This window comes from Bubalus kerabau, chromosome 4 (genome assembly GCF_029407905.1).
Source record: "Bubalus kerabau isolate K-KA32 ecotype Philippines breed swamp buffalo chromosome 4, PCC_UOA_SB_1v2, whole genome shotgun sequence".
Classification (NCBI taxonomy): Eukaryota; Metazoa; Chordata; class Mammalia; order Artiodactyla; family Bovidae; genus Bubalus; species Bubalus kerabau.
In genome coordinates, this window is record NC_073627.1 from 96,458,190 (window position 1) to 96,465,004 (window position 6,815).

The 6,815-nt window shown below is 40.5% G+C and overlaps 1 pseudogene; it reads right to left on the bottom strand.

Moving 5' to 3' along the window:
• Positions 1–478: 478 nt before the first annotated feature.
• LOC129650931 (ras-related GTP-binding protein D-like) lies at positions 479–1,658 on the bottom strand (annotated as a pseudogene).
• Positions 1,659–6,815: the final 5,157 nt, after the last annotated feature.

Here is a 6,815-nt window from a genome sequence, read left to right on the forward strand (position 1 = left end):
AAGATTCCCATGCTTAAAAAAGTCATTGCTGACACATCACTTTTTGATTAATTTCCATTTGCCCCATATTTACAGACTCAGTATGCATGTCCTAGGCACCAAGGACAGAACAAAGCTTAGAAAAGTTGTTTTATCAAACTTTAGTTCCATGAGAGAACAAAACCATGAAAAAGTGCAAAATATACACAGTTCCTGACAGTACACACACAGGATTTTTTCTTACTAAAAACCATAAAATTTTACATTTGTGTAATGAAGTTAGAGTAGATTTCACTTCATTGTTAATATACAAGTTTTTGCTTCAAAGTGCTTATTTTATTTAAAAAAGAAAAGATTAAAAGAAAGGGTGGCAGGATTTTTTTTTTACAACAAACGTATGTCTTGTGTCCCAGTCCCCTTCCTCCTCTTCTTTTAGTGCAATACAGAGCAGCAGCTTTATTGAAACATCTGATTTCAAAAGATGTTCCTGAAACGTCACCTACAGCAGCACCCTCGGCGTCCTGTTGGGGGTGGCTCCTTTTTTCTTCCGCAGTCATTCTAAACCTTTCACAACTTCACCACTTTCATTCTCACTCAAAAACTTCATGGATGGCCTTCCAGAAGCAATGAAAATTATAGTCAATCAGCCCTTTTCTTTCAAAGCTTTCCTCTCTAACAAAGCAAACAAGAGCCAGAAACTTTGTCGCCTCTTTTAAATAAAGAACTGTTGTATTATTCAGCTTTATAATGGCTGTTGATTCCTTGTCACAGGGGGTTCCTGCTCCATCTTCTTTGAGGCCACAAATACAAGAAATATCAATGACCACATCATCATGTCACAGCAGAGCTCCTAGGTTTGCATATCCACAGGGGTACTATCTGTTGTGATATAAATCTTACTGACCACATCAAAGAGAAACAACTTTTCAATTTCAAAATTTGAGATAAAGATGTTTAGCAAATTCTCCAGGGTGGGAAGTTGTGGAATCAGTTCCTGAACCACTTTGCCAAAAGCTTCAAATATTGAATGGTCATATATGCTTGTCAGATAAAAGCTGACATGAATTTTTTCTAGCCCAGCATCTGCAAGGGCATCATTTACCCTCTGGTGAATGTCTCTCTGGGTTTCAATTTTGTGGTCATCTGATAGACCCATCCACTTTGTGAATAAACACCTCAAAGTTGATGTCGCTGTTGACTTTGTAGGCCATGGTCACTGTGAGGTGGATCCTGGCCAAGGCCTCCATGTAATCGTCCTGGGAGTCTATGACAAATAGAGCTCCTGTCCCTTGGAAGATTATCTCATAGTCAAAGGTGGGGTCAAAAAAGTCAATCTGTCCTGCAAAGTCCCAAATCTGAAAATTAACAAAGAAACTGTTGGAAACGTCCTCCCGACAGATCTTCTTCGTGCTCTCCAAGAACAGAGTTTCCCTGGGAAACATTTTATGAAAGACGACTTTCTGGATGGATGACTTGCCGCTCCTTCTTAGGCCTGTGTGCAGGATCCTTGGCTTGACCTCTGTGCTAAGGGGGTCGCTAACGTCCAGAACTCCCTCCTCCGCCCGGGTGTCCAGCTTGGCGTCCGAGGAGTGGGACCCGTCTCTGTAGTCCACTAGCCCCATCAGCTTTTCCTCCTCCTCCAGCTGGGGCTTCCCCAGCACCTGGCTAATCACGCCCATGGCCGTCCGTCCGGGGAATGACGGGGGTCCCCGGTGGGGAGGGGGTGTCGGCCAAACCTCCTGGTCTGCAGCTGGCAACCTGTTTCTAAACTGAGGTTTTGTCCTGAGGTCTGTGGCCGGAGGCAGAGACCACAATTCCCCACAGTGGTCTCGTCCAGGTCCAAGATGGAAATGTTTTTAAATATTTAACAGTAAAAATATAATTCATAAAATTTAAGGAAAAGCAATGGAAATTTCTTTAAGAACCTTGGTATAGAAATGAAGCATGGCTACCTCTTGAAGATTCATAAGAAAGGAAGAGATTATTCCTCTTTACATGCCAGCTTCACCATCACCCTATGCTGATTTCAACTACACAAATGAGCCAGAGGACCCCAGTGACACATATTGTAGTCTCTGAAGTCTCTTACTTTAGTTGCAGCCTTCCCAGTTCCTGAACCCATCTTGACTCAGACAGAAGGCATACTTTAAAATGCCTGTCCTTACCTTATTTTTGATAAAGGAGGCAACAATATACAATGGAGAAAAGACAGTCTCTTTAACAAGTGGTGCTGGGAAAACTGGCCAACGACCTGTAAAAGAATGAAACAAACACTTTCTAACACCATACAAAAAAATAAACTCAAAACAGATTAAAGATCTAAATGTAAGACCAGAAACTATAAAACTCCTAAAGGAAAACATAGGCAGAACACTCTCTGACATAAATCACAGCAGGATCCTCTATGACTCACCTCCAAGAGTAATGGAAATAAAAGCAAAAATAAACAAATGGGACCTAATTAAACTTAAACCCTTTTGCACAATGAAGGAAACTATAAGCAAGGTGAAAAGACAGCCTTCAGAATGGGAGAAAATAATAGCAAATGAAACAACTGACAAAGAATTAATCTCAAAAATATAGAAGCAGCTCATGGAGCTCAATTCCAGAAAAATAAATGACCCAATCAAAAAATGGGCCAAAGAACTAAACAGACATTTCTCCAAAAAAGACATACAGATGGCTAACAAACACATGAAAAGATGCTCAACATCACTCATTATCAGAGAAATGCAAATCAAAACCACAATGAAGTACCATCTCATGCCAGTCAGAATGGCTGCTATCAAGAAGTCTACAAAAAAATAAATGCTGGAGAGGGTGTGGAGAAAAGGGGACCCTCTTTCACTGTTGGTGGGAATGCAGACTAGAACAGCCACTATGGAGCACAGTGTGGAGATTCCTTAAGCTGGAAATAGAACTGCCATACAACCCAGCAATCCCACTGCTAGATATACACACCGAGGAAACCAGAATTGAAAGAGACACTTGTACCCCAATGTTCATCGCAGCACTGTTTACAATAACTAGGACATGAAAGCAACCTAGATGTCCATTGGCAGATGAATGAATAAGAAAGATGTGGTACATACACACAGTGGAATATTACTCAGCTATTAAAAAGAATGCATTTGAGTCAGTTCTAATGAAGTGGAGGAAATTGGAGCCTATTATACAGAATGAAGGAAGTCAGAAAGAAAAACACCAATTCAGTACATTAACACATATATATGGAATTTAGAAAGATAGTAACCATGGCCCTATATAGAGAATCCCAGTGACGGGGGAGCCTGGTGGGCTGCCATCTATGGGGTCGCACAGAGTCGGACACGACTGAAGTGACTTATCATAGCATAGCATAGCATATACAAGACAGCAAAAGAGACACAGATATAAAGAACAGACTTTTGGACTCTGTGAGAGAAGGCGAGAATGGGATGATTTGAGAGAATAGCATCGAAACATGTATATTACCATATGTGAAATAGATGACCAGTCCAAGTTCGATGCATGAAACAGGGCACTCAAAGCCTGGGTGCACTGGGACAACCCAGAGAGATGGGATGGGGAGGGAGTATGGGAGGGGGACTTGGAACCAGGCTACACATGTACACCCATGGCTGATTCATGTCAGTGTATGGCAAAACCCACCACAATATTGTAAAGTAATTAGCATCCAATTAAATTAATTAATTTAAAAAACACTTGTCCTTAAGCTAGATGTCTCACTCCATGATTTCAAACTATATTACAAAACTGTAGTAATCAAAACAGCATAATATCAACAGAAAAACAGACACTTTGATCAATAAAACAGAGCTGAAATCCCCAAAATAAACTCATACACATATGGACAATTAATTTACAACAAAAGAACCAAGTACATATGATAGAAAAAGGATATTCTGTTTAATAAATGGTGTTGGGAAAATGGGACAGTCACATGCAAAAAAAGAAAATGAAACTAGACTGCTATCTCATACCCTACATAAAAACCAACTCAAATGGAATAAAGACTTGAATGTAAGACCTGAAACTATAAAACTCCTAGAAGAAAACAGAGGCAGTTTGCTTTTTGAAATTAGTCTTGGCAATTACTTTCTGCCTGTGTCTCTTCAGGAAAAGCAAACAGAAGAAAAAAAAAAAAAGCAAATGGGTCTACATCAAAAGAAAAAATATTTGCACCACAAAGGAAACTATCAACAAAACAAAAAGGCTGCCTACTGAATGGGAGAAAGTATTTTCAAACAGAAATCTGATAGGGGGTTAAGATCCAAAATTTAAAAAGAGCTCATACAACTCAACATTTAAAAAAAAAAAAGACTTGATTAAAAAACGGGCCAAGGATATAAACAGACATTTTTCCAAAGGAAAAAATGGCCAAAAGGCATTCGACATCACTAATCAGGAAAATGAAATTAAAACCACAATGAGAAATCACCTCACACCTGTTCAAATGGCTGTTATAGACAAGAAATAACAATAAGTATGAGGAAGAATTTGAAGTAAAGTGAACCCTCATACACTGCTGGTGGGAATGTAAATTAGTGCAGCCACTGTGGAAAACAGTAAGCTGCTGCTGCTGCTAAGTCGCTTCAGTCGTGTCCGACTCTGTGCGACCCCATAGACGGCCGCCCACCAGGCTCCCCCATCCCTGGGATTCTCCAGGCAAGAACACTGGAGTGGTTGCCATTTCTTTCTCCAATGCATGAAAGTGAAAAGTGAAAGTGAAGTCACTCAGTCGTGTCTGACTCTTCGAGACCCCATGGACTGCAGCCTACCAGGCTCCTCTGTCCATGGATTTTCCAGGCAAGAGTACTGGAGTGGGGTGCCATTGACTTCTCCGGAAAACAGTATGGAGATTCCTAAAAAAATTAAGAATTGAACTACCATATGTTCTAGCTCTCCCACTTTTGAGTGTTTAACACAAAGAATGAAAACACTAATTAGAAATGATACAGGCACCCCTATGTTCATCTCAGCATTATTTACAATAGCCAAGACATGCAAGTAACCTAAGTGCTCACCAACTGATGGATGGATAAAGAAAATACTGTGTATATACATGGAAATAGATGGGGAAACAGTGGAAACACTGTCAGACTTTATCTTTTTGGGCTCCAAAATCACTGCAGATGGTGACTGCAGCCATGAAATTAAAAGATGCTTACTCCTTGGAAGGAAAGTTATGACCAACCTAGATAGCATATTCAAAAGCAGAGACACTACTTTGCCAACAAAGGTCCGTCTAGTCAAGGCTATGGTTTTTCCAGTGGTCATGTATGGATGTGAGAGTTGGACTGTGAAGAAGGCTGAGCGCCGAAGAATTGATGCTTTTGAGCTGTGGTGTTGGAGAAGACTCTTGAGAGTCCCTTGGACTGCAAGGAGATCCAACCAGTCCATCCTAAAGGAGATCAGTCCTGGGTGTTCTTTGGAAGGAATGATGCTAAAGCTGAAACCCCAATACTTTCACCACCTCATGTGAAGAGTTGACTCATTGGAAAAGACTCTGATGCTGGGAGGGATTGGGGGCAGGAGGAAAAGGGGACGACAGAGGATGAGATGGCTGGATGGCATCACCCACTCAATGGACATGAGTTTGAGTGAACTCCGGGAGATGGTGATGGACAGGGAGGCCTGGTGTGCTGCGATTCATGGGGTCCAAAGAGTCGGACACGACTGGGCGACTCAACTGAACTGATACAAAGTTATACTCACAGCCATAAGAAGGTGAAATCTTGACATTTGCAGCAACTTGGATAGAACTTGAGGATATCATACTAAATGAATATGTCAGATAGAGAAAAACAAATACCATATGATTTCACTCATATGTGGAATACCAAAAAAAAAAAGGCAAAGCAAAATAAATGAACAAACAAACAAAAAATAAAGAGAACACAATAGCGGTTACCAGAGGGAAGGGGTGGAGGAGAGTAAAATGGGTAAAGGCAAACACCTGTAAGGTAGAAGATGGAAACTGAATTTTTGGTGGTGAGCATGCTATAGAAGAAGGACTTCCCTGGTAGCTCAGATGGTAAAGCATCTGCCTACAATGAAGGAGACCCGGGTTCAATCCCTGGGTCAGGAAGATCCCCTGGAGAAGGAAATGGCAACCCACTCCAGTATTCTTGCCTGGAAAATCCCATGAACGGAGGAGCCTGGTTGGCTGCTGTCCATGGGGTCACAAAGAGTCAGACACTACTGAGCGACTTCACTATCACTATGCTATAGATAGATACTCATGCATGCATGCTCACTCATGTCCGACTCTTTGTGACCCCATGTATTATAGCCTGCCAGGCTCCTCTGTCCATGTAATCTTCCAGGCAAGAATACTGGAGTGGGTTGCTGTTTCCTCCTCCATGGGATCTTTCCAACCCAGGGATTGAACCCATGTCTCCTCTGTCTCCTGCGTTGGCAGATGACTTCTTTACCACTGAACCACTTGTATATATTAATAGTATATGCAGTGTATTATATATTTCACATGTACAATATATTTCTACTTTTGAAGTAGAAATATAATGTACATATGAAATGCATATAATGTTATAAACCAATGTTTAAAAAATGTCCTTGAATCAGTCTCCTGTTCTAATTGAATATATATGAGGCAAATACTGCTATCTTCCATGCTCACCAAAACATAATCTTTACCTAATAAGATAAGTGTTCTATAATCTTATATATAATCTTATATATTTCTTCCATTTTTCCAAAGTAGAGTCCATTCTTAGATTTAAAAATATATATATAACCTAACATTAACCATCACTTTCATGAGTCCATATTAACAAAATAAGAATTTGAACATGGATCTGATTCTAATTCAA